Source organism: Lolium rigidum, chromosome 3 (assembly GCF_022539505.1).
Source record: "Lolium rigidum isolate FL_2022 chromosome 3, APGP_CSIRO_Lrig_0.1, whole genome shotgun sequence".
Classification (NCBI taxonomy): Eukaryota; Viridiplantae; Streptophyta; class Magnoliopsida; order Poales; family Poaceae; genus Lolium; species Lolium rigidum.
The window spans coordinates 259,338,860-259,364,880 of NC_061510.1; the positions used below are offsets into that span (position 1 = coordinate 259,338,860).

General features: G+C 46.9%; 1 pseudogene; it reads left to right on the plus strand.

The window, feature by feature from the left end:
- Positions 1–18,634: 18,634 nt before the first annotated feature.
- Positions 18,635–22,246, plus strand: LOC124703350 (annotated as a pseudogene).
- Positions 22,247–26,021: the final 3,775 nt, after the last annotated feature.

A 26,021-nucleotide genomic window follows, 5' to 3' on the forward strand; every position in this document is an offset into this window, starting at 1 on the left:
GTTCATTTAAATGCTTGTTGTGCTCAAAGGAGGTTAATCAGGTTCATAGGAATTTAAATGCATGAAATGCGAATGTCGGGCTTGTATACATACATATTTATAGTTGCTCTTGGCTGGCTCCGGGATTAGTTTCTCCTCGGGACTCCCAAGTAATTCTCTTCGTTGGGATTAGTTTTCTGGACCCTCTAAAGTTTTTGGACCCCCGATGATTTACTTGATGGATTCTTGTGAGCTTATGGGTATGCTTATAATGCCTCGATTAGTGAAGCTTACTCGGATCATGCATATAGTTCATATAGTTCCCTTAAAATAAAGAATGCTCCCTCGGCCGTAAGCTTGATGTCTTAGCTCAGCCAATGATGCAAAGGCCGAGGCAAAAACTTGGATAAGAACATATACTAAAATGTGTGATTTAAATGGAATGCTTATGATGGTTACTACCAAGTGATGAATAATCCCCTTATGGTACCCCAAACTTTGTTTTGAACTCAACCGAGTAATGATAAATTTCTATTTCTTGTGTTGGCTTTGATGAAAATAGAGATATCCATTGTGATCATGTAAATGAATGCCACCGTGGTATCCTTTGAAGAAAAAGGACTCAAGCTTCGATGGTTTTAAAAGGCTATAGGTGGTGCTAGGTGATTCAAGCTTGGCTACCAAGACTTGGCCTTCATCCGGCTAAGCCGGGATATGCTATGTGTTGTTGCTTGTTTAGGCATATCTGTCACTTTTACCGGATTTACTCTGTTCTTGATTGGCTCCTTTGTTTTCAAAGATCACTTGGCCTATATACCAAGTGATGAATAATCCCTTTGGAGCATCCGCTCCATGCATGCTATGTGTGTTTGAGCATCTTGACTTATGTCCCTATGATAATGGATCATCAAATGTTTCCTTGTCCCCAAAGGTTCCTTAATTGATGCCTTATGATCCAAATGATCCAAGTCCCTTGCATGATCCCATTTGTCCCTAATGTTGCTTAATTAAGATGAATAAATTCCTCTAATCACCATTTGGAGACTGACTAGTTCTCGATATCCATTAGTTACTCGTCAACACATGTGTTTGCATGTGTGTGTGAGTTTGCTTGTAGTGTCACTTGGACTATTCAAGTTTCAATGTTGGTTACTTTTCCTCTAGTGCAAGAAATCGTTGAGCGTATGTTTATCCACCGGTTATCTTTATTCTTGGGTAGTCAAAGTGTCATGCACTTAATGGATCATCAAAATGTTTCCTTAATTTGTCCCTCGGTTGCCTCCTTAATTGATGCCTTATGATCCAAATTACTATATTATTGGATTGAGTGATATGGCCACTCGCTGGTTTGCTCTCCCCCCAAATGCTATATATGTGTATTCGACCATGCTTATGATGGATTTCTTTTAAGGACTCTAGCTAGATTAGAGGGGAAAAAGTTGCTGCTTTGTTGCCTATGATAATGGATCATCAAATGTTTCCCTTTGTCCCCGGTTGCCTCCTTAATTGATGCCTTATGATCCAAATGACCCAAGTCCCTTGCATGATCCCATTTGTCCCTAATGTTGCTTAAGATGAATAAATTCCCTCTAATCACCATTTGGAGATCAAGACTAGTTCTTGATTTCCATTAGCTAGACTCCAATATTAAAAAATGTCTCCCAAATATGGAGACAAACATTTTAACATTACCCCAAGTGATTTACTTGTCGATGATTAGATGGTTGGTCGATCACTTGTACATCTGGGTGGAGCAAGTGAGGCTTGGTGCGATGGCACAAATATCATTATCTTGTGCATCCTACCCGGCCTCACTTACTCCATCCCCGGATGTTAATATTTGTTTCGACCAACAAAGTATGAGGCATTCCATTTAGTTGATACCACTTGGCTCTTTCTTCCATTTTAGTGCCGATGATTAGAATGTTCTGGCCAACCGCACACTCGGGTGTCGCTAGTGAGCCCTGGTGTGATGGCACAAATATCAATCTCTTGTGCATCCTACTCCGGCCTCACTAACGCCATCCCGGGATGTTCATATTTGTTTCGACCAACAAAGTATGAGGCATTCCATTTAGTTCATACTAGCTACTTCTTAATTGCATTGGCCTTTCTTCCATTTTAGTGCCGATGATTAGAATGTTTGGTCACCTATACGCCGCAATATACTTTGTAGACGAGCCCCTTTTCGGCCGCCGTTCCGTGAACGAGTCCTTGATGAGACAACAACGCCGACATGGCGCTCTCCGGCCGCAGCACCACTTTTTTCTCCGCCAGTCCAGTACGTGAACGGAGTCCCCACGCCAAGACGGTAGCCAGCCTCTCCCTAGCATCATGCCGACCTCCGCTGTCGCGCTTGCCGCGCCGTGCGATCACGCGCCCGCACTTCTCTCTGCCCGGCGGAACGAATAGGACTAATCGTTGGAATAGTGAAGCCGATGACGGCCGATCGCAATTTAATCTTGCGACCGGCTCGTCATCGGCTTCCTTATTCCAACGATCAGCCCTATTGGTTCACCGGCAAGAAGGCGAACAAGGCAGGCGCGTGGACACACGGCTTGAAGCGCGGCAACACGGCCCGAGCATAATGCCGGGAAGGCCTGCATCTGTCTTTGCATCAAGGACTCGTTCAACTCGGACAGCGAGGGACCGGGCGTGGTTCTGCGCCGGGAGATGCAGATCGGCGTTGTTGTGTCGTCAAGCACCCGTTGACGGAACGCCGACCGGGGAAAGGGGGCCCTTCTCCGCAAAGTATTTGTGTTGACCAACAATGTATGAGGCACATATTCTATTTTGTCATTCCATTTGCTTTGAGATTTTCAAAATGCCGATGATTAAAATGTTTGGTCACCGTACACTCGGGGTGGCGTAAGTGAGCCTCGGTAAGATAGCACAAATATCAATCTCTTGTGCATCCTACCCGGCCTCGCTTACACCATCCCTAAATGTTAATATTTGTGTTGACCAACAATGTATGAGGCACTTATTCCATTTTGTCATTCCATTTGCTTTGAGATTTTCAAAATGCCGATGATTAAAATGCTTGGTCACCGTACACTCGTGGGCGGTGTTAGTGAGCCTCGTGTGATTGCACAAATATCAATCTCTTGTGCATCCTACTCCGGCTCGCTAACTCCGTCCCGAATGTTAATATTTGTTTCGACCAACAAAGTATGAGGCCCTTGTCATTCCATTTGCTTTGGTATTTTCAAAATGCCGATGATTAAAATGTTGGTCACCGTACACTTGGGGGTGGCGTAAGTGAGCCTCGGTAAGATAGCACAAATATCAATCTCTTGTGCATCGGACTTGGTCTCACCGACGCCATCCCTAAATGTTAATATTTGTGTTGACCAACAATGTATGAGGCACTTATTCCATTTTGTCATTCCATTTGCTTTGACATTTTCAAAATGCCGATGATTAAAATGTTTGGTCACCGTACACTCCTGGGCGGCGTAAGTGAGTCTCGGTAAGATAGCACAAATATCAATCTCTTGTGCATCGGACTTGGTCTCACTTACACCGTCCCCGAATGTTAATATTTGTGTTGACCAACAATGTATGAGGCATTTATTCCATTTCTCTTGTGCATCGGATACTTGTTGGTCTCACTTTCTTCCATTTTCATCATAGTAGGAACTGGATGGAAGGACCCCGATGCAAGCGAGCTCGGTGGGTAGAGATGACGGAGCAAAGGAGGAACCGGATGAAGACTACTTTGTATCTCGAAATTGTGAATTTTGTATGAATTAAGAGTTGTATGCAAAACATTTGACACTTGCCACTATATATGTATCTCGATCGGGCTCTAAGTAATGTGATGATGATGTCTATGTTATATCCGTGCAATGTACATGATATTTATATTATATCTGAATGTTGCCGTATATAACCTCGTGTATCTCGTATTGTGTATCCGTATTGCCGTGTATAAACCGCATATGTATAGCAGTGCAAGCACAAAATCGTGTATAATACAAGCAAATTCCGTGGCGCACTAAGAAGCACTTCTGTGGCGCACGCTTTTCCGTGGCGCACCTAAGAACAAGTGCGCCACAGTAACCTTATTTCTGTGGCGCACGACCAGGTGCGCCACAGAAAGCTTATTTTTGTGGCGACGTTTCTGTGGCGCACCACCCGTGCGCCACAGAATCAAATTTTCGTGCGCCACTGATGAGGCTTTTCCTACTAGTGGGATTGCGTTCTTGCGGTAGGAAATTTTTTGTTTTCTATGCTACGAATCCCTACAGTGGTATCAGAGCATAAACATAAAGATATATAATAACCACTTTTATTATTGCCTCTTGGGCATATCTCCAACACTTTCACGGTGCACCTCGTTGATCCAATGGATCCGATAACTCTTCCAATCACGTGTGCGATACACGTAACCTGAAGATGAGGAACGCCAATCCGGCGAGCAACTCAACGAAGAACACCGAACCTCAAGCTGGATAGACATGCCAAGCTCGATAACCCTCGACAGTTCGAGGACCTTCTTGCACGCACGATCACCCTTGACAAGCTCAAGAACTATCACGCCTTTATTGATGGATAACTCGGACGAACGTCCGAGAACCGCTCACAGTGCCGATCCCATAGAAACGGTGATAATTTGAACTTCGAGTTCTACATTATTCTGATTCAATCTAATCACCAAACTGATATGGGCGCGGAGGCCTATGTGGAGCCCCGATTCAGGACTCCACCAGCTTAATTATCTTAGTTTTTGTAATTGTCATATATTGGCAAATTAGGGATTTTTAATAAATCGAGTCAGTCTTGGTTTGGGCCTGTCCAACCAAGTTAGGAGGCCCATAGAGGGGCGCCCCAGCCCAGCAAGGGCTGGCCGGCCACCTCCCCCTCATATAAGGAAGTGGGGCGGCTAGGGTTTAGAAAGAACAAGTTTAGTCTCAAGATTAGGGTTTTCCCCATTGCGTGTGTTCACGTGTATCATCCCTCCGGGGGTACGGCGCTGCCGTTTATCTATATTATCCGCTGCGAAGGTTCTTGTGTTCATCAAGGATTGTCTAGCTCTTGGTTTGAGGCGTATCGTTCATCGGTCCGTTGCTTGCTGGATTCGTTCCCTCTTCTCCAGGCTGCGTTCATCGCGTTGTTGGGAGGAATCTCTACCCCAGGTTCTCGCTGTGAAAGATCGGGCATCAATCTAGGTGGATCGGCTGGGATCCACCGCATCATCTTGGTATCAGAGCGCTAGGTTGATCACGGTGCGGTTTGTTTGTTGTTCGCCATTGTTTTTCTCGATTTGGAGTGGATACCATTGGGTACGTCGCCGCCATACTGTTGGTGAAGATCGAGGAAGCCTTCGTTCATGCGGAGGAGGAGGCGGAAGCAAGGGAGAGGAAGGAGTAGTGCTGCAGATTCTCTGCCACGACAGGAGTTCGCCAGAATTCTCTGCCGCGGCAGGAAAAATCGCGAGGAAGAAGGTCAGATCCGTCAGGAGACCGGCACTGCCGGCCTCAACACCCCGGCACTGCCGGCTTTCCCAAAATTTTGACAGTTTTCTCTGCCGCGGCAGGATTTCTGCCAGTTTCTCTGCCGCGACAGGAATTTTCTGCCGTGAGTCTGTTTTTGGCTGTTTCCTGCTGTTGTTGTTGCTGCTGGTGCTTGTTCATCGTGGAGTGTATGAAAAAAATTCTTCAAAGAAGGAAGACATAGGTGATCCAAGAGAGTGCGTACTCGGGTGTGTTCAGCTTATTTGGATCCATGGCGGACAGGAGTTTGTTCTGTTTGTTTTGGGTGATATGTATGGCGCGCTTCAGTTGCGTTTGGGAGGATGTTTGTGTCTTCAATCAGGTTGATGGCGTCGAAGACCAAAGGGGCGCCAAGGTCAAGACAAGCTAGTCGAGAGGGAGGATGAGGTGTGGAAGATCGGCGAGGCTTGAGGATGAAGACCGGCGATGTTACTTATCTGACGTCACCCTTTTTCTAGCAGACCCACACGCGTTGGGGACAACGCTTCTTGAAGAAGGGGAGGATGATGAGGATATCTAGGCCTGGTACACTAGGACAGCCATTGATATGATGATTGAGTCTAAGGTTGTACCAGATCTGTTATCATAATCTTGTTATTAGGAAATAATAATGTAGCCAGGTCATGTGGTGGGCCAAATTAGGGTTTTAATAGAGTCTATTTGACTTGGGCCTGTCCAAGTCGAATTAGGGTTAGGCCCATGAGTGGGCGCCCCAACCCAATAGGGGTTGGCCGGTCGGCCACCCTCCCCCTCATATAAGGAGGTGGGGCGGCTAGGGTTTAGGTAGATTAGATTGAATCCGAATATGTAGAACCTTGAGTTCCAGCTTATCACCGTTCCTATGGGATCGGCGTGTGTGACGGCGTCTCGGACGTTCGTCCGGCTTATCTATCAATAAAGGTGTGAGAGTTCTTGAGTCTGTCAAGGGTGATCATGCGTGCGAGAAGGTCCTCGAACTGTCGAGGGTTATCGAGCTTGGCGTGTCTATTCTGCAAGAGGTTCGGCGTTCTTCGTCGAGTTGCTCGCCGGATTGGCGTTCCCCATCTTCAGGCTGCGTGTATTGCACACGTGGTTGGGAGACTTATCGGATCCTATGGATCAAGGAGGTGCACCGTGAAAGATCGGGCCAAGTCCCCGCATCATCTACCGGCACTGCCGGCCTCGGAACACCGGCACTGCCGGCCTCGCAGATTTTGACAGTTTTCTCTGCCGCGGCAGGATTTCTGCCAGTTTCTCTGCCGCGACAGGAATTTTCTGCCGTGAGCCTGTTTTTGCTGTTTTCTGCTGATTGTTTGTTTGGCGCACAGCTATGGTTTCTTCACGTTTTGGTGGCATTGAAGATAGGAAGGATGATATCTATCATGATTACCTTCGTATTGTGACGGGTTTGCACTTCGATGCATCTACCATCAAGTGGAGGTTGGCTAGTTCTGCGACACCGACGAAATATCAACTTTGGGAATCAAACATTGAAGGTGGATTTGCGAGATGCAAGGAGTTTGATAGTTCTTTTGGTGGCCAGACGGAGTTTTCTATTGCATACCGGCGTGTTGATGATGTTGTGACTGGTTGGTACCGTAATGCTCTTATAGTTCAGGGTATCATTGGTCTACGGTCTAGTTGGGCAGATTTCAAGCAGTTTCTGCGTCATAACTTTCATTTTGCGAGCTTGAGTAAGCTGGTGGTGTGCTCTAACACTACCGTGGAGGAGGATGTTCCAGTGTCGACAGTCATTGAGGCGAGGAAACCTCGGCTCCGATACCAAGAGCGCTACCGTGGATCGTTGAGGAGGATGTACCATTGAGCGGGCTGAATATGCAACTCAAGAAGGTACAAGATGATGCTTGCAAGACAGTTGACAAGGTTCAGCGGTGGAGTTTGTTTCAGACTCAGTGCTTTATCAAGGGCAAGGGTTGCAAGTTGATGATTGATGGTGGTAGCTGTACTAATGGCATTAGCAAGGCGATGGTGGCAGCATTGGGGTTGTCTACATGGCGTCTTCCTGAACCTAAACGTCTTGAGTGGTTGAATAGCTGTGGTATGTCGAAGATTACTCACAAGGTGCGTGTGCCATTTACAGTTGGTGATTATATTGATGAGATCGAGTGCGATGTGTTGCCATTGGAGGTGTGTGGATTGCTACTTGGGCGTCCTTGGCAGTATGATCGCAATGTGACACATGCCGGGCGAGCAAATACATATTCTTTTATGCATGGTGGCAAACAGCGGACTTTGAAGCCTATGGGTGATGATCATATCAAGTCCGATGTGGAGTTAGTGGTGCGTAAAGAGAAGTTGCACAAGCCTAAAGTGCAGCAAGAGGTGCATGATGTTCCGAGCATTGATGTTGGTGATGTTTCAGCCAAGCCTCGTAGATGACAAGCCAGCTCTTGTTGGTGACAAGCCGGATGAAGCTACACTTGTTGTTGATGTGGATGTTGCAGCATGTGCTACAGTTCCAGTTTGTGTTGATGCTACTATGCAGACTGATGATGTTAGTGCTGATGGTGTTTCAGTACATGTGGCGCAGATGCGCGTGGGAGGAGTGGGAGGCGAGCGCGTCAGTGGAGACAGTGGGCAGTGGCACTACCGTGCTAGGAGTACTGCAGTCCAGTTTTCCGCGACACCGCAGATGCATCGAGGCAAGGATGGACGTGTGAGACATCTATGTGGTCCAGGAATTACACATCTTGTGCAGGGTCATGTGCAGCGACACAAGGGTCCATCAAAACCTCGCAAGAAGAAGGAATTGGCGCCGAAGTCCAAGCTCATGTGGAGAAGAAAGGAGGCGCCAAGTGCTGTATCAAGTCAAGCAGGCCGCGAGGGAGGATGTGGTGTGGAAGGCAAGCAAGACTTGAAGACGGCGAGGACGTGTCATGTTCATATCACGTCACCTTTTCCAGAAGACCCTCACGCGTTGGGGACAACGCTTCTTGAAAGGGGGAGGATGATATGGGCGCGGAGGCCTATGTGGAGCCCCGATTCAGGACTCCACCAGCTTAATTATCTTAGTTTTTGTAATTGTCATATATTGGCAAATTAGGGATTTTTAATAAATCGAGTCAGTCTTGGTTTGGGCCTGTCCAACCAAGTTAGGAGGCCCATAGAGGGGCGCCCCAGTCCAACAAGGGCTGGCCGGCCACCTCCCCCTCATATAAGGAGGTGGGGCGGCTAGGGTTAGAGATAGAACAAGTTTAGTCTCAAGATTAGGGTTTTCCCCATTGCGTGTGTTCACGTGTATCATCCCTCCGGGGGTACGGCGCTGCCGTTTATCTATATTATCCGCTGCGAAGGTTCTTGTGTTCATCAAGGATTGTCTAGCTCTTGGTTTGAGGCGTATCGTTCATCGGTCCGTTGCTTGCTGGATTCGTTCCCTCTTCTCCAGGCTGCGTTCATCGCGTTGTTGGGAGGAATCTCTACCCCAGGTTCTCGCTGTGAAAGATCGGGCATCAATCTAGGTGGATCGGCTGGGATCCACCGTATCACAAACCCTGCAAAAACAAGTTAGACGCTCTCTAATTTGGTTTGCATATTTTACGTGGTTTAGGGTTTTCGATATAGATCTAATCTACCTACGAACATGAACCACAACGTTGATACTAATGTTGTCAATAGAAGAGTAAATTGAATCTTTACTATAGTAGGAGAGACAGACACCCGCAAAGCCTCTTATGCAATACAAGTTGCATGTCGAACGAGGAACAAGTCTCATGAACGCGGTCATGTAAAGTTAGTCCGAGCCGCTTCATCCCACTATGCCATAAAGATGCAAAGTACTCAACTAAAGATAACAAGAGCATCAACGCCCACGAAACCATTGTGTTCTACTCGTGCAACCATCTATGCATAGACACGGCTCTGATACCACTGTAGGATAACGTTGCATAGAAAACAAAAAATTTCCTACCGCGAACACGCAATCCAAGCCAAGATGCAATCTAGAAGACGGTAGCAACGAGGGGTATCGAGTCTCACCCTTGAAGAGATTCCAAAGCCTACAAGATGAGGCTCTTGTTGCTGCGGTAGACGTTCACTTGCCGCTTGCAAAAGCGCGTAGAAGATCTTGATCACGATCGGTTCCGGCGCCACGAACGGGCAGCACCTCCGTACTCGGTCACACGTTCGGTTGTTGATGAAGACGACGTCCACCTCCCCGTTCCAGCGGGCAGCGGAAGTAGTAGCTCCTCTTGAATCCGACAGCACGACGGCGTGGTGTCGGTGGTGGTGGAGAAGTCCGGCGGAGCTTCGCTAAGCGTGCGGGACGTGGTGGAGGAGAGAGGCCGCTAGGGTTTGGGGAGAGGGGCGCCGGCCACTAAGGGGTGCGGCCACCTTGGTGGTTCTTGGGTGGCCGGCCCCCTCCCCTTGGCCCCTCATTATATAGGTGGAACCCCAAGTGTTGGTCTCCAAGTCTTCGAATAAGACCCGAACCAAAAACCTTCCATATGGTGGGGAAACCTACCCAAGCTAGGACTCCCACCAAGGTGGGAGTTCCACCTCCCATATGGGGGGGGTGGCCGGCCCCCAAAGGGGGAGTCCACTTGGGACTCCTCCCCCACTAGGGTTGGCCGGCCATGGAGGTGGAGTCCCATGTGGACTCCACCTTCCTTGGTAGTTTCTTCCGGACTTTTCTAGAACCTTCCATAGAACCTTCCGCGACATTTTAATTCACATAAAATGACATCCTATATATGAATCTTATTCTCCGGACCATTCCGGAACTCCTCGTGATGTCCGGGATCTCATCCGGGACTCCGAACAAATATTCGAACTCCATTCCATATTCAAGTACTACCATTTCAACATCCAACTTTAAGTGTGTCACCCTACGGTTCGTGAACTATGCGGACATGGTTGAGTACTCACTCCGACCAATAACCAATAGCGGGATCTGGAGATCCATAATGGCTCCCACATATTCAACGATGACTTTAGCGATCGAATGAACCATTCACATACAATACCAATTCCCTTTGTCTCGCGATATTTTACTTGTCCGAGGTTTGATCTTCGGTATCACACTATACCTTGTTCAACCTCTTCTCCTGACAAGTACTCTTTACTCGTACCGTGGTATGTGGTCTCTTATGAACTTATTCATATGCTTGCAAGACATTAGACGACATTCCACCGTGAGGGCCCAGAGTATATCTATCCGTCATCGGGATGGACAAATCCCACTCGTTGATCCATATGCCTCAACTCATACTTTCCGGATACTTAATCCCACCTTTATAACCACCCATTTACGCAGTGGCGTTTGGTGTAATCAAAGTACCTTTCCGGTATAAGTGATTTATATGATCTCATGGTCATAAGGACTAGGTAACTATGTATTGAAAGCTTATAGCAAATAACTTAATGACGAGATCTTATGCTACGCTTAATTGGGTGTGTCCATTACATCATTCATATAATGATATAACCTTGTTATTAATAACATCCAATGTTCATGATTATGAAACTAATCATCCATTAATCAACAAGCTAGTTAAGAGGCATACTAGGGACTCTTTGTTGTTTACATATCACACATGTATCAATGTTTCGGTTAATACAATTATAGCATGGTATATAAACATTTATCATAAACATAAAGATATATAATAACCACTTTTATTATTGCCTCTTGGGCATATCTCCAACAAGAGCATCTCTTACATGCATGCTAAAACGCGTTCCCACGGTAAAAACAATTTCTTTTGCGGGTGGGTTGCTCAAATAAGCGCTTCGCGAACGGTACAAAGTCGAGCGCGCGGTATATTTTTTTCAGCGCGCTGGATATCGCGCCACCTTGCATGGGATATTTGACGCATGCGGTACATCACGTGGTAAAACGAGTCTGTGTGGCCAACTAACACCCTGAATCCTCCGCGCGCGTTTCCGCCTCCGCATAATCCTCCGCCCCTTCTCCTCCGGCACCGCCGCCTCGCCTAGTCGTCGACTCGAACGCCAACAACCGAGGTGGCTGCACTCCCCGTGAGCCGCCACACGTTGAACCAGCCGAATCGCCTTCCCGATAGCGCTAATCGGCCGCGCCGTCGTTGGTCTACCCGCAGCGTCTACCGGCCACGCCTTCGCCGCGCCAACGTCGTGTCACTTTGGAAGCGTCCCTCCCACATGCCAGGTGCCCGGTTCGACGCCTCTGCTTTGCCGCCCGTAAGGTGCTCGAAGGTATGTCGCGTGCTGGACTTGCAGATAATTTGATTGTTTCTAGTTCGTTCGTTGAATGTAGTTATGAATATCCGTATATGTGTAGATGAGTTCGTCCTTTGATTTATCCAATGAGAAATAAGATATTCAAAAAGAAGAAGACATAATCATACGTGCTGACACGCTCTATTTTTCTGGGCTCTTGGTAAAACACTTCACCATCGCGCGCGCAAAATTGTGAAAACTAGCCCTATAAATTTGTTTTAGCGCGTCTGTTGAGAGGCTGTTAGCGCGTAGTATAAACGGGAAAGGTTTTCTTTGTGTGCAGAAAACGACAACGGCATAAGCCAAGATCTGAACGAAGACGAACGATGTGGTGGTCACCAACTCACCATTGACTATCCCCCTAATGGTTGCGTTTACCAATTCTGGTTAGTACCTAATCTGATGTACAAAGAGGTGTTCTAATCAGGAGATTGAATCATATACACAGTAATGTTGTTTATCCTAAAGCTTTAAGTCTAACAATCCCGGCGCAAATTGCAGGTGTAAATCAATGATTACGCGCGCACATAACCAGCATGACCCAAACTTGAACTTGATAAAAACTGGGAAATAATTCCATGTCATGTCATGTACTCATACTACTTAATTAAGTTGTTGCAAAAGAAAACTAATCGATCAACTGGAAAAACGATGAAGAAAACGAAAACTCCAAAGGACTCTAAGCTAATCCTAGTTCCCACGGGCCAGAGATCGGGAGCTAACTAAGTTTTGCCATGCAAGTCTCCGACGCCGCCGTACCTGACCTCGTTTGCTATACGCCGATCCTTCTTGATACTCAGACTCCTGCGTTTCTCCAACCCACCCCAAATCTTCCTCTCCTCCTTCCGGTTCTTCTGCTCCATGGAGTCGCACAGCAGCTCGCGCGCCATTCGAGGGTCCTGCTTCATCAAGTCCGGATTCCACAGGGCCGCCGAAAGCTTGCCGGTGATCTCTTGGTCCCTGACGTCGAACACCTCACGCATGAACCCGTGGCCCTGGAGATGGTGCAGAAAGCCGGGACCCAGGAACCGCCTCAAGAACTTGAGCCGGACCACGTCCGACCACGTGGTCACCTTCAGGAGGCCGCGCTGGGTCGACGACGTCCGCACGGTCCTCTCCGGGCGCTCGTCGTGCACCATGAACGCCGAGAGCTGCTTGAACAGTTCCTTTTGCTCGAGGAAACCCTTCTTGTCCACGCCTGTTCCGGCAGCTTCTATGGCGAGGTCGGACATTCTCGCCACCATGTCGCTGAATAGGTGGCCCTTCTTGGCCGGCAGCAGTTCGAGCTCCACGCACACGGCGAGTGCCTCACCGGCGGCTATCCGGACGGCGCGGTCCTCGGCGTAGAGAAGCGTGGCGAGAAACTCCATGGGATTCACCTTCCTTTTGCCAGCGGCGGTGGCAGTGACTCTGGTGAGGACGAACGTCCATGCGGAAACGGCCGTGGCCAGCTCCTGAGCGCTGGCCTTCCTCGCCGTTCCGGCCAATTTGGGACCCGACTGTGGGTGGATCAGACCCCACATGACCTTCAGAGACGCCTCCGTCTCGTCGAGTGCCTCTGCGCCGGTGAAGGTGACGACGGCGAGGCAGTCGAGCGCGGCGATCACCTTTGCCTCCGACGCGTCGGGCTTGGACGAAAGTTCAAGGATCCGGGTGAGGAGCGGATGCAGCTCGGACATTATGTCCTGCCCCTCGGCGTCGAGGGTGACGGCGAGCAGGGCGGCGGCGCGGATCGCCAGGCAGGCCTCCTTGGTGGAGCCCCTCCTGATGGAGATGATGCACCGGGAGAGGATGTCCTCGCACGCGTGCTCGATGTCGTGGGAAGGCATGAAGCCCTCCATGGCGTGGATGAGAGCAACCAGCGCGGCCTCCCGCGTGGTAACCGAAGTCCGCTTCCCGTACAGCGCGTTGATGATCTCCTCGACGTCATTACCGGTGTCGGTTTCGGTGCGGTCGGAGGAGGAGTCGGCGTCAGCGGCCGGCTGGGTCATCTTTCCGGCGGCACGGCTCCGGCCGCGGCCGTTTGTTCTTTTGTTATGCATGGCAACGTCGGCACACGGGCAGAGCGACGATATCTTGGACGATCGGCAGAAGCGCTTGGGGTGCGTCGGAGTTATTGCCCGAGAGGGAGCCGAGAATTAATATTGTAGGTTGCCCTGCAGATTATGGAGCAGAGTCCAGGTGAAGGATCAGACGTTGGCGGGAAGAACTCTTGTATAATTTCTTTGCCGTATTCATATATGGTTCTATTTCTACCATGTACTCGTATAAGGTAGGAGAGTTTCAATTCAATGTGGCATGCACTAGGGTTTTGAATTTCCGTTTCATCTTGGAAATTTCTTTTTTCTTTCTGAAATTATTTCGCAATTGTTTCATCCAAGTTTTATCATATTAATCAAAAATCAATATTATATGAATTTTCTTAAGTTTAGTCTGAATCCAGTCTGAATATTTGAAGAAAATATATTTTAAAATCAACCAAATTATGGAAATTTCAGAAATTTTCTTCAAATTTTAATTGCTCACATGCATGACACAATTAATTAGTAATGGATACCTCGTCTCGTAGGGCGGTAATGCTACACCTACGGGCAGAAACCTTATGGACTCACTTACGAACATGGTGTGGAGCAATGCGACTGGGGCAAACAAATTTCACAATTGAGGAAAGAAGTTGTAAACGGACATGAAATTCACATCGTCTGCGTGTAGAATCCTTTCCGTACAAAGCTGCCCGTAGGTACAACATTATCGCTCGTAGGAACATGTATGCAGAGAAGGCACAACCCAACACACGACTCTGCTCGTGCATGTGCGGTTCGCACAACATAGCAGCCTAGATGAAAATGATGATAGGGACAAGTATAATTAAGTTTTATTTTCTGAAAAAAACTAGAAAATGAGGTTGGCTTAACAGCAACGGAATGTTTTGCCATCTGGCCTCGAGCACGGAAGGTCTGCGCCCTCCTTACGCGAGGAAGAACACATCCAATGATCAAAGTTGTTGTCCAAGTTTTTGTAAAAAAAGTTGTTGTTCAAGTTGGGTCTTCACTCTGCAAGGTTTGACACCTCACTACATGAATCAGGATCAAAGCCGACGACATTTGCCATCAGTACAGGCCCATATGCCATCGACTTACCCCTATACCGACTGCCACCCTCGGCATAGAGTTGTCGGAATACCACATCATCGGCATAGCTCTAATGTTATCGGCTTAGCTCGATTGTACCGACGGTTCCATCCACCCGTCGACATCTTCTGGCCGTCGGTGAGGGAAACCAGACAGACGGAGGTCTAACAGCAGCTGGGGCTATGCTGAAGGAGGCCTCAGCCTGGCGATGACTTCAAAGGACTGCGATCAGTACATGCTAAAGGGGATGCCACACATTACATGCAATAAGTACCACAAATTCGACACATATTGGTTTAAAGTTTATGAAAGTTACGATGCAATTCAAAATGTGGCCTTAAGTTTATCATAGTTTTAACAAATAAAATTCAAAATGTGCTTGAAGCAGCTATTTAGCTTCCCTTAGTGTAAAATATTACACACACTCTCTGTTCCAAATTAGTTGAATCAGCTTTATCTACATATACGTGTATCTACACACTAAATTTTTCTAGTTACATGCCTTTATAGATAAAGTTGTGTCACTTAATTTGAAACAGAGGGAGTACCATACATAGCTTTGTAGATCTGCCCCTAAGCATGATAGTTGATACAGCAAATGATGCAATAAAAAAATTATGAAAGCGGGTATCAGTCTAATTTCTGATCTGATGTCATCCACACTGAACTTTTAACATGTCAATATTGCAAGTGTTTTCTTCAGACATGTTTGACATAGAGCAACCATTTTATCAAGGGTTTCTGTCAGTTACGCTTGATCAAAAGCTAACTTTCTTTTAGGAAAATCATATCGAGATCATGTTTGAAATTTTGATCTCCCGGTGTGACGTATTTTTTAATTAGTGTGGGATGGCAACTTCCACAAAATCAATTGTCACGTGGCAAGTTACCATTGATCCACTCCCTGAATCGCCATGCGCGACTATGGTCCCTTATTTGACTGTTTCCTCCTGTGGATATACATTCAGTTTCTGCCTAAGGCGGCCTCAAGTTGTACGAAAATTACTTTTGTTTCTATCTATTAAAAGTTATTTAACAAAAAATTTGCCTTGTTGACTAATGAAATATTTATTCTTACAAATTTTGACATGGCGATATCTAAGTGAAACAATTAGTTTTTTCTCCTTGTCAATATGACCGATTTAAAAAAAAGAATGCACTTTCGTTCACGGTCCTTTAATGTAGTTTGCCAAATTTGGATTGGTGTAAACCCATATAAGTTTATATTGGAGTAAATGATGTGTATTTTATTTTTGAGAACTAGCATATGGCAAAACAAATGTGAGTAGAAGAATATAATTAGGTGAGACCGAAGATACTTCAAATTGTATGAAATCTGAAATTTAGGTGAATCCTAAGATGTTTCGCTTACTCGATGTTAAGTCTAACTAATTCTCCGAGTTATGTATGTGCAGCTTCCACTATATTCTCATAATCATTCAATTTGACAAAGGAGCTTGACAAGTCATGGACTCGAAACGTAAAGAGCATCATCAATGGGCAAACCTGAATGCCCTGCTCCAGAGGTAATTTCAATCAATATCGCCATGTATCAACATCTTCTGTTCTCATTTTATGATATCAAGTAATTAATAACTTATTTACTCATTTTATCTTTACCGGGAAGGGCTTGGAAACGGTTCCTCAAGACTGCTCCGGGTGAATGGAAACCGGAACTTACATTTCAAGATTGCCCTATAAGTAGTACTATAGCTATGTCCACGAATTTGTTTGATCTTTTGTTTCAGTACCATGCATTATCATGCTTGATTATTAGTTTGATCGAACTATTTTTTTGTAAAATGTTTGAAGCAGGAACTCGGGAATAACTTATATGGATGCTACGTCTGCGAGTTCATTCGCGAAATGGCCTGTCACCGGAGCCGGAGACGGCTATACATGCCCTTCATGTTCCATTCAGGGATTTGGTGACTAGGTGTATACGTGAGCACCCTCTAGATGCCACACGATCTGCGTTGAGATCCGGTTCTCGTTAATTGGATCTGTTGCCTTGACGTTGTCTTATCCATCGCTAAGCGTACTTGGCGTGGGTCCTACGTGATTTGAAAGTGCATCTGACCCACTATTTGAATTCAAAAAGGTGGGTCCTACGTGATTTAGAAGTGTTGTTAGTGCTGATGTGGTTTGCTAACCCAACAATGATGGTAAGAGTGGATTGCTAGATGTGACACGTGTCAACCAATGGATGCGTGCTCACGTATACACTCAGTCACCAGGCTTCTTTTGTCCATTCATATGTATTGATCTCCTTTTTCTAAAATTAGATGGAACGCGTGCGGGACTCTCTCATAACGGTGGATCGCATACAACAATTCAAGAGGAATTTGCGGGATTCTTAGTTAGGAAGGTCATAGCTTCAACTGGAGCATACCATCAGGAGTTTATATATGACATTAGGGATATAAAATACGGAAATTCGTCTGGGCTCCCGGGAGCATTTGCTCCCGGATTTTTGGGGGAGTAAATTTTGTTTTACAAAACTTTTCAAAAAAAATTCGAAAAAAATCATGCACGTACCTGACCATGGCACGCACCACCTTGTGAAATTTCGCTGCGAAATGTCATCATATGCGTCCTAGGCAAAAATGACAAATTTCCAGATCTGAGATTCAAATTTTTGGATCTCTTTTCATGTCAGAAATTTGTCATTTTTGTCCAGGGCGCGTACGATGACATTTTGCAACGACATTTTACACGTTGGTGCGTGCCATGGTCAGGTACGTGCATGATTTTTTTTGGAATTTTTTGATAAGTTTTCGATTTGTTCTAATTTTTTGAAAAAACCGGGAGCAAATGCTCCCGGGAGCCAAATCGCCACTCCATATGGTAAAGAGGATCGACTTTATATTGTAAATATGCATTACGTGTACTGTATTTCATGAGGATGTCTATATATTCATGACGGTGTTGTGGTTCCTTGAATGATGTATGCATGCATATTTGAATGAACAACACAACATAAACCCTGAAACTCTGCCGCGGCAGAGAAACGCTGCTCCACCCTAAACCTCCGTCGTGAACGGCAATTTTCTCTGCCGCGGCAAAGATCTTTTAATCCTGATTCGTCTTACGAACCGAGACTAATGCCTCTCCACCCCGAGCCCCCTGGCCGCACCACGTGGATGACCCTTTAGTACCTATTTTATTTATAAAATTCAACAACGTAGGTACTTACTTCGCGCTTTTGGTTAAGGTAAAGTTAAATTTTAATAAGAATGATTAATTTTATAAGATCAGTATTAAAAGTATACTTTATAATAATTTTAGTACAATAAATTTTATGTTATGAATGTTGATATTTTCTCGTAAATATTTGGTCAAAATCTGTAAAGATTGAATGAACCTAATGGTGAATGGCGGGGCTTCTTTTCTTAAAAGACCAAAAAGTACTTTCACTTTCTTACAATTTTTAGGCCATAAATAGATATTCTGAGTTTGTGTAATTTTGCTGTATCTAAATACTTCTTAATGTAAATACATTTAAGTTTATATGATTTGCGACATTTTTTTTTATGGATGGAGTAGCTCGGATCCGTTGAATCAAGATGCCGTCCTACGCCATCAATCAGTGACAGCCAGCCATGGCGCCGCCGCCGCAGCACGACCCCCGCCGGCTCTACAAGCGCGCCGCCATCTCTGACCAGCAGCGCCACCGCGACTCCGCCCTCCGAACCCAATCCGCCCGGTGCGCGCCCGCAGCCTCGCCAACTCCCTACTGTCTCCCTCATCCGCCTACCAATCGCCACCCTTCCCCGAGGCAGAGGCCCACGGCGACTAGCCCGCCGTCGCCGACGTAGCCACGGCCAAATAATGCTGTCCAAGTGGATGGTCGACGCCCCTCCCCACCTCGCCCACGACTGGTATAATCCATCGTCACCTCCTTGTCTTGGTTCAGTTCAGTTTGGCTCTAGTGTCCTACAAAGACGATCTTTTCAGTTCAACTAGCAACAAACTTAGTGTCTGTCTTCTAATTTGAAATTCAGAACACATTACCTTAGCCTACTACTGAGAAATAGCACTAGCACTAGCACTACACTGACAAGTCAAGTCATTAGTAGCCAGGAAGGATAGACTTTGCTCCAATATTTATTGGATTGACTTAGCTCCAACAATTTGTTTTTTCTGTATATAGGCATGTTTCTGTCAGGCCTGACGGCAATTGATGCCTGGCCGTGTCATCGAACAGCGTCACGATAAGCAGGCCCCGCAATGGGACCATTCTCCATCGGTTCCCTTCGGCGCTGCCCATGGATCAATGAGGGCGATCTCTGGCCCAGCAAGCTCCTACTGTATCCTCGACTGCATATTCCACGAGGTAGCCAAGCAAATAGTCTTTTCTTTCGCGGTCAATAGCTGCTTGATCATCTACTCACTTGCTTTAAGGCCTGTTTCTAATCTTGTGTTCTTGTCCTGCAGCCTGACGAGACGTACTACATCGTTGATATGATTTGTTCGTGGGGCTATTCGTTGTATGATTGCACCGCCAAATTCAAGTTTTTCTGGTGAACTCGAAGCTCACGGAGACTTCTGCTGGTGATCCTCCGTCGACGTACCATCAGTATAGATTTACTGCCTTCCCTATGTACGAGTCTACACTCGAGTGTCTTGAAGCAGCGTTCTCAGGAAGCATACCTTAGAGCAGGTCTAACAGGCCCCTTATAACCCGCCCACCCCGTAAAATTCCGGCGACATACGGGGCAGGCGCGGTTTGGGCCGTCTAGCAGGCCCCGTATTCGGGCCGCCCCGTTTCGGCGGAATACGGGGCCCAGGATATCGGCCCCTCCGCCCACTATTTATACTGGCCGCAGGTGCGAGTGAGGGGTTAACCCCTCACTCGCTACCCTAGCTCCGCCGTGCGCCGCCGCCGCCTCCACCCTGCTCCGGCGAGCAATTACTTTCTCCCCCGCGCCGCATTCGACCCCAGCTCCGCCATGGACGCCCGCGGCCGCAGTAGCGCCTCTCCGGCGAGCGGATCGAAGCGATCCCGCTCGCCGGACAACGTGGTGGACGCGTGGCGCTTGAAGTGCAAGCGCTCCGCCGCGGGTAGCCGTCGTGCGGCCTGCAAGTACGCCGGCGCGTACTACATGCCGAGAAGCTCCGGGACTTCGCGGCCGGTGGGCGGTGGTACCGGCAGGATCCGCCGCTCAAGCCTATGAGCGGCGCCGAGTCGAGGCGTGGCGCGCTGAGTGGGAGCGTGATCGCGCGGCGAAGGCGGCATGGGCTGTGCGCATCGGCAGCACCGGCGGCGGAGGAGGCGGAGGCGAGGAGGAAGCGGAGGCCGGCGAGGAGGAAGCGGAGGCCGGCGAGGAGGACGCGGCATTACTGCGGGCGTTGGCCGAGTCGGAGGTGGAGGCCGCCGAGAAGGCGCGGGCGGAGGCGAGAGGAAGAGGCGGCGGCCGTCGCCGCCGTGGCTGAATTCCGGGCGAAGGAGGCCGCCGCCGGGCGGAGGAGGAGGCTTCCGCCGGGCGGAGGAGGAGGCTGCCGCCACCGTTGATTTCGTGCCATACATCATCCTCGAGTAGCTAGGATCGCTATGTATATGTATGATCCAATGTATGATCAATGAAGAAGAACTATGGTTTCATTTTCCCGGGGTTTTAATTTTTAAAAATACGGGGCCAAATACGGGGTCTGCTAGACGGAATGGTTGAGCAAGACGCACTTTTGGGATACGGGGCGAAAAAATAGCGTTATACGGGGCAGAGAAATAAGGGGCCTGTTAGACATGCTCTTATGTCAAGGATGGTTTGCTGTTTTACAACAAGTAACGCCTGTTTCTAGAATACCTGTATTAATCTGGTCTTGATACATGCGCTCATGTTTGCTATCTCCTTTTACAGTTTACACCGTTGAATTGACCGATCTAGGTTATTTTTTCTCTTATCAAGCATGCACGTTATCAATCTGGAATCACGCCGCTGACATTGGTATGGAAAGATGTGGCTTGCAGCCAGTATGTTCTTGATACGGATAGTGAGGGACACGTTCCAACCGAGCAGCATGTAGGTTCCTTTCTTAGTTATGCTTGCCTCTACTGTAGCCGGTTAGATAACTGTCTATTAAATATGAAAAATAGTAATCCCTCCATTAGATAATTCTTGTCGTGCTTTTAGTTCAAATTTATACTAAAACCACGACGAGAAGTATCGAACGGAGGGAGTTTTAACTCTTGTGCCTTCTAGACTTCAATTTATCCCTTAATAATTTTGATGGTCTTATTTCTTCATTTGTTATTAGGTAGTTCTTGAGCTGCAAGAGGATGGAAAACTAGTTGCTTCTGATGACCCTCCAATTGTTTTTGGTACAGCGAATTTATACAGAAGGTACTGTTTTGAAACGCAACTTATATTTCCACAAAATAGAAGTAATTATCGTACAGGATCCGTATCTCAGTGTTCCATTCCTTGTTACCATTCGCTAAAGTTCAGATGAACTTTAGTTCTGCATAAATACATCATGTAGGACATGGTTCTCAAAGTATCATCTTGATGGTTCATTCTGACCATGATAGCTCGTTCATGTCCATGCCCGTTCCGTAATGCTGTTGCTACAGTGATGCATTTAGTATTTTCAAACAGATTTGTAGATGTTGTGTCCTCTTTCTTGATGCACTTACCTTCCTATACAGTGACCACCAGTTATTTTTGCATCTGAATGTGTGTTAAGCAAAACATACTCTTATATTTGTATGCAGTCAAACCTGTGGCCAGGGAACCTTCTCAGCTTCAGTTTAAGAGATAAAAGCGTGAAACTTGTAGATGGGAAGATGGAGATTGGTGAGCTGCCGGGAAGCTGAACTGCACTCGTACTTTTGCTGATAGCCATTCCAAAGTATGTGACGGTTACCATGCACTGTTCCAGTATGCTGCCAGGCATGCTCCCTTCAGAATCGACGACCTCGTAGCCTCTGTTCAAGCAAACAGCATGGAGGTTCAATCTACAGATGCTGAAATGCAAGATTAAGGTGAGGGAGTACCGCTTTCTATTTTCCACAGGGTGAATTCTCGTGCTGGTAGGCAGCCCTCTCTGCGATTTCTCCATGTTATTCACTCTTTCATACTTGTGTAGTGGCAGTCATGCAAGGCTGATTTTGCCGTTTGACTGGATACCATGCTAGGATGAAACTGTTGCAAGTGAGTCCAAGGTCCGTCTCACTCTCTCATTTATGTCCTGTTGAGCTAGACGATTACTTTTTTCTAAAATCACTCTGCTTTTTGGAGCAACTTCAGCAGTAGGATTTTGATAAAATAGCCGCTTGTTTCTGCTTCTAGGGAACCTGATGAATAACTAGTCATGATTGTACAAGGGTTTGAAACATTTATTCCAACTCTTGGGCCTTTTTAGAGTGATCATTTTTTAACCGTGGCAACGTGGGTACTTTTTTCTTAAATCACTCAATACAGTATGATCACTTTTGGAGCAATTCCAGTAACGCTTCGTTTGGATGTAAAGTATTGGAGCCTTGGAATTGAATTGTGTGTAATACCAAATCAGACTCCGTATTGAAATGGTCACAAATACCAATTCTAATGTTTGGTTCTGCAAAATATTGCTACATGGAATCTGATAAGATAGCAATACCAAATTTGTGTTTGGATGTACATGCCACGGTAATTGAATCATTGACCCATCTTCTCCGATCCACCGCGTCCACCATACATCTCCACTGTGGCGCCTGCCTCCCAATCAATCGTTCCCATGGTGCAGCACCCATCAGCGCCCAGCCAGAGGGCGAGCTTCATGAACACCGCCGATGAGTACTCTGCAAAGGCGTCGCCGCCGAATGGCTAAAGGTCGCCGGACAATAGCTAGCCATCCCGCTCTACTAATAAGTTAGTGCTTCATTCACACCTTATCAGAAACGTAGAGAGGAACGCGCTGCCGGAGAAGGTACACGCTCGTGCACGTCCATGCAACGTTTTGAAGTTTTTCAATCTTCCTCACCAGGTTCCCTGAAATATTACGTCGCCCTTGTGCCGGAGAAGCCGGCGGCCATGGATTTGGTCGCTGCAGCCCATGGTAAAAGGAACTTGCTGGCGGCTATGGTCGGGGGCGGACCTCTGGCAGCTGTGTTCGGCGGAGAATCTCTAGCGGCGGTGGTCGGCGACGAACATCCGGCGCCGGCGGTCGGCGGCGAACCTCTAGCGGCGGCGCGAACCTCTGGCGGCAGCGATCGGCGAAGAACATCCGGCGGCAGCGGCGGTCGGCAGCGAACATCCTGTGGCGGTGGCCAGATGCGAAGCTCCGGTGGTCTCTGAAAATTTGTTGTTGACGAGGAGGGCCAATTCCACACAATACGGAGGGATGAGGCTCCGTATTGGTGAAGGGGTTTTTTAGTTGTAGTCCGATTCTGTGGTATTGGGCTGCCAATTCTAGTCTTCAATTCCAAAGCCAATCAAACAAGAGAATCCGTGAAGCCAATTCCAATTCCCAATTCTGTGCTCCAATACTGTGCATCCAAACGGGGTGTAAACGTTTTTTAAATAAAGTATCCACATGTTTATGCTTTTAGGCTTTAGAAAACCTGATGAATATTAACAACTCATGATTATACAAAGAGTGAATTCTATTTTTACCCCGTAGTTTGATGTTTGTGACACTAATTACCCCATTTAGCAAAAATTCCTTTTTCTTACCCTATTTAGTGAAGTTTGTGCCGGTTTTTACCCTCTTAATTCATTTACACAGTCACACTGTGTTCGCTCTCTCTCGGCCATGCTCTCCTTAACTTCACAATAATCCGTATTACTAGTACCACACTATGGCACTAGCATGGCACTCTCGTGTATTGGCAACATAGCAAACTCTTCGTGGGATTGTGCAACCAAATCATTGCCGACATGTGTTGATGGGTACCGCGACACCGCCTTGTTCTGCTAGCTAGAGACAACTAAACGAGAGTAATTGTTAGCTTTCATTAGTGCACTAGTTGTAGTCGACCGATTGATGTATGTATACTTGGTTGTACTCTTAATACATGCATTTTGTTCTTGTTCTGGTACTAGTACATAGCAGCACGCCGGCGTATGCATGGTGTAGCTTCTCCGGTAGGTTTCAACCAATAGATTGATACAACTAATCTAGGAGCAGCTAGGAGATGAGATCAAAGAATTGATACTCAGGTTGTGCATCGACCAGTGAGAGAGGGCGCGATGTGCCAGACGACGGTGTAACAGAGGCCGGAGAGGACTGGGAGGGAAATATTGTCAAGGATAAAGTGTATTAGCTCCAAATTGCACCCTCAATAGATAAAAGGCAAATAACACGATAACCTGGTCCAGCTAAAGAAAATGAAAAAACGTTAGATGGGGTAAAAATTGGCACAAATTCTTCTGAATGGGGTAAACTGGAAGACTTTTTGTTAAATGGGGTAACTGTTGTCAGGAATCTGAAACTAGAAGGTAAAAAATGGAATTTACTCTTATACAAATGATTGAAATGATTATACCAACTCTTGTGTCTTTAACTGTGTCAGTTGTTAACTTCTCTAGCGTGAAACAAGATAAAAGTGTTTCCTTGTGGAAATAACACATTCTTCTGGGCATATGACAGGGGTATGCCAGCAGTGGCATTCAGATGGAGAGCTGCGCAAACAACGTAATGGTCCGAAAACTATGGTCATCAAAGAGCAGCGTGTTTCCAAACCTTATGGAGCACCTCAAGACCTTTTTTTCGAGGACACCGTTGTAGCTGTACATGTCAATATATTAAGATAGGGAGAATGTAATTTACAAGATTTTTGCCAGCGCCATCAAGGCCTCTGTCCCACTGATGACTCCACAGACGGAGCATCAGGGCTTAGTCCACTCTACCCTATTACTATTATGGTACAGTATAATAACTCTTGCAATTCCACGGAGCTTCACTATTTTCGACTCCTTTTAGGCTGTTCTTCAACGTCTGCACCACCTCCTCTGTCGTAGAGCTCTTGTCCTTGAAGATGTGCTTGTTCGTCTCAAGCAAAATTGCTCGGAAGACGCATAGGGCTGAGCTGTTGAAGCCTGCTCTTGTTCTTGAAGGAATTAGCAGCTGAATCCGAAGCACAAGTTGTATGCTGATTTTGAGGAGTGACTCCCGTCTGGAGTCAACCTCCATCTCCACAGATCCCTAGAGGCTAATGAACTGAAGGATGGCCTGTGTGGAGAGGCGGCCTCTGATAGTCTGATGTCTCCAGTCCAACTGCTGCTACGGTTCTTGATAGTCTTGGAAGATAGCTTGACGAGCGTAGGATTGCCAGAGCATACATTCGTAGGTGATCAACATTCTTAGGAGTATCTTGGATCCACGGATCGTGCCAGAACAATGTGCTGCTGCCGTCTCTGTTGTTGAGGTGGTGATGAACATCGCGTGTGCCTCTGGCGACACGACATGGTGACCTGCGAAACCAAAATGTATGATGAGTGTGTAAAATGGATATACGATGCAACTCATATTTGTGAAGTTTGTTTGTTCCAGAGTTTAAAATTGTATGCAATTGCCGAAACATCCCGAGTTTAACTACTACATAGATGCAACTCATAACACTATTTGCTGATTGTGATGTGTACCTTGGGGTCTTGTACAGGCAACGAGAAGGGCTGCCCTGTCGCAGGTCAGCTCTGTTGCTCGCTGCTATCGGAACATTTGTTCTGCTAGAACGTGGTTACCATCTGAATTTGAGCGGTATGCTGATTTCGAGGAGTGAGTCCCGTCCGGAGTAGGGATAGTGATGGTTGTCGCCCAGAGGCTAGTGAATTGAAGGGTGGCCTCTGATGTCTCGTCCAACGGCTGCTACGGCTCTGGACAGTCTTGGAAGATAGCTTGACGACCTCGCAATGATTGCCGGATCCAACATTCGTAGGGGTACCTCGGATCCATGGATCGCGCCAGAACAACTTGCTGCTACCGTCTCCGATCTACTGTTGTTGAGGCGGCGAACATCGCTTGCACCTCGGGCTACACCACCTCGAGACCTGCGAAACCAAAATGTATGATGAGTGTGTGAAAGACGAGCCTTAGCATGTACAATTCTTGTGTAAAATGGATACGATGCAACTCATATTTGTGAAGTGCTGTTTGTTTATCCCGAGTTTGAAATGGATGCAACCCATACCTGCATTGCGGCTGAGGCTTCCTGGTAGAGTATCTTGAACAGGCTGTCGTCTACGCCATGCGTCTGCCAAATCTCGCCGGGACTCCCTCTTAGGTATCTTCTCAG